Source organism: Gavialis gangeticus, unplaced genomic scaffold, assembly GCF_001723915.1.
Source record: "Gavialis gangeticus isolate Ggan-Ray unplaced genomic scaffold, GavGan_comp1, whole genome shotgun sequence".
In the NCBI taxonomy this organism is placed as follows: Eukaryota; Metazoa; Chordata; order Crocodylia; family Gavialidae; genus Gavialis; species Gavialis gangeticus.
In genome coordinates, this window is record NW_017729033.1 from 91,238,129 (window position 1) to 91,241,079 (window position 2,951).

The window sequence follows — 2,951 nt, forward strand, 5'->3', positions numbered from 1 at the left end:
GGGGCATGGGTTTGGGGGGGGGGGATTGTGTGTGTGTGTGGGGATTGTTGGTGGGGGGGTTGCTTGGGCAGGATGCCCCTACCCACACACAATGCACTCCCCCCCGCAGAAGCAGGAGCTGGGCCGCTTATGGCCTGCTGCTGGCACAGACCCCTGGCAAATGCACAGCATCACCTAAGATCTGGAAGCCTGACCCAATGGTGTACAGCTCCTGCATGTGGTGCTGGGAACCCTGGATGGCAGCAAGGGCTGGCCTGGTCCTGGTTGAAGATGCGTGCCAGCAGACCAGACCCAGTCCATTTGCTATGTGTAGCCCCTGGGTTTCAGGTGGTACTGCATGCTGCCAAGGGTCTCTTCCAGCAGCGAGACATGAGCACCCTAACTGCCTGGCTGGCTGCTATTCCACCAGGGGCACTGTGCGCCATGCGGGGGGGTGGCGGGCAGGGACCCACCCCTCCCAAACAGTTTCCCTCACCCCCACACAGTCCCCCCACACCCATAAACAACCCCACAATTCACTCATAAATCCCACACCCCTAAACTATCCCCACAAACCTCCCACCCACATACCCACCACAAACCCCACACCCACAAACCCACCTCAAACCCCACACCCACAAACCCCCTACAATCCACCCACAATCCCCCAACACTTACACAATCCCCCCCACAAACCTCACCCCCACAAACCCTACATCCACCTCTAAATTCCCACAACCCCCACACCCACCCTCCACACCCCATCCCCCCGCATAAATCTCACACACTGCAAGCCAAGCCAGATGGAATGTGACCTGTTAGTGGGATCCTTGGCTGCAGGAACAACACCCACATTCCAGCCCTGCCTTATGCACACACTAGTACTGGAACATGCAGCCCCAGCCAGCGGGGGGAGAGTTGGCTTCTTGTCCCAGGCACCACTTGGGATGGGATGGTGGGGGTGGGGGTTGGCAGCAGGAATGTGTGTAAGAGACATAAGGGTCGGGGAACACTCCAGATAGGAGAGGTTACCAGAGCTGGGTTTAGAGCCCTCCTGTCCCCTAGAGCAACCTGTGCAGGGGGAAGCTGGCTTGGAAGGGAGGGGACTTGCCCAACCCAGTCCCTGATCTCCAGGAACAGCAGAGGGATTGCTGGGGTCTGGCCACAGGCACAGGGAGCAGAACAGTAAGGGCTGGTAGTACTCAGAGCTACAAAGCAGCCAGTAGGACAGCTGCAGCTGGACTTATGTCCTGATACTGGGACAGAGCTGCTGCCAGGAGAGAACTAGTGGAGGTAGGTGGGGGCTATGGGTCAGGACTGAGAGGCACTTATGAGGCTGTGGGTTGGGAGTGAGGGGTAGGGGCAGGGACAGGGCAGTGGCATATCAATGCTGCTTAGCATGCCACATCCTGGTGGCTGAAGGGGCCAGAGGCAGCTCTGATTTTTCTATGATAGAAAACCAAAAGCAAATGCCATAGTGCATAAATATTTAGAATTCATTTTATTATGATGGCAGAGCAGGGAACGGCAACCCCCAGCATGCATGTTGAGCATGGCACACAAGGCAATTTTGCTCAACATGCCACGGCCAGCCATGGCTCTGGGTACTTGCTGGATCCCAGGCTGCCCCCATCATGACTTGCAGCATCCTAGCTGCCTGCTAGGAGCAGCCCGAGCTCTGTGGCTGGCAGCAGCTACCCAGAGCCATGGCTGGCTGCAGCCAAGAGACTGAAAACAGCTGCACTGGGCTCCACAGCCCTAGCATCAGCTCTGTACTGGTGCCTGCACACGCACCTTGGAGCAGGCAGTGGGGGATGGGCCTGAGGCAGCACAACCTCAGGCTCTCCCCTGCTCCCAGCACAGACCTGGTGACTGGGATCCAGAGCCCAGCGCAGCTGTGTGTAGCCAGCCTGAGGTCTGAGCAACTGCAGCAAGCAGAGGGCAGCCTGAAAACAGCTCTGGCATTAGCTCCATTCTGGCAATGACTACATGCGCACCTCAGGGCAGACAGCAGGGCAGCCTGCCCTGAGGTGCCTACATGAGGAAGGGCTCCAGGGCCAAGGCATACAACTGGCCTGACAGTGGGCAGCCTTGATGCACTCCTTGCCTGAACAGGTTGGGTTTCATCAGAATCCAGTGAAGTTTCACCAAACACTCTGCAGAGGTGTACAGCACCTGGAGAGCCCACACAAAGCAGGGACCAAAGCCAAAGGCCCAGTGCATGCCTATGAACTACCCATGATCCACTCTATCAAATGCCTTCTCCTGATCCAGAGACAGTAGGTTGAAAGATAGGCCCTCCCAGTGTGCTAGCTCCAGAAGGTCCCAAGCCAGGTACAGGTTGTTGAAGATGGAACATCCAGGCACTGTATGCTTCTGGTCGGGATGGATCACGTCCACTGACACAGATCACAGACATAGAGAAATGGTCTTCACTGCCATCTTGTCTGTGCAGAGGAGAGACACAGGACGCCAGTTCCTCAGATCACGGGGATCTCCCTTCTTTGGCAGGAGGGTCAGCACGGTCCTCCGGCATGACAAGAGGAGCTCCCCACATCCTTCAGATTCAGCCCAGACTGTGGCAAAGTCCAGGCCAAGGACAAACTCCACCAGGGACAGAGGAGCCTCTCTAGCCGGTCACCCATGCTGACCTGTGGGAGTACCTCCCACAATGTCTAACAGGCTTCGGCATCAATCAGATCCCAGGAGAAGAGATGCTAGAGCATCTCACCTGGACCTGTGATGGGTGTGCCATCACCTGCCAGAAAGCAGGCAATGTACTTCTTGACCCCCCCGCAACCTCTTCTCCAGGGCATAGAAGAAGTGGGAGTCACAGTCCATCCTGAAGGAGCTGGACACGCGCGAGTGGACAAACGCACCACAAAGTTTTTCCACGTCTCCCAACACTCTCTGCAGAGGGATGGTTTGGTAGGGCTGACAACCAAGCACCTCTCCAGCTTCATCACTTCCCA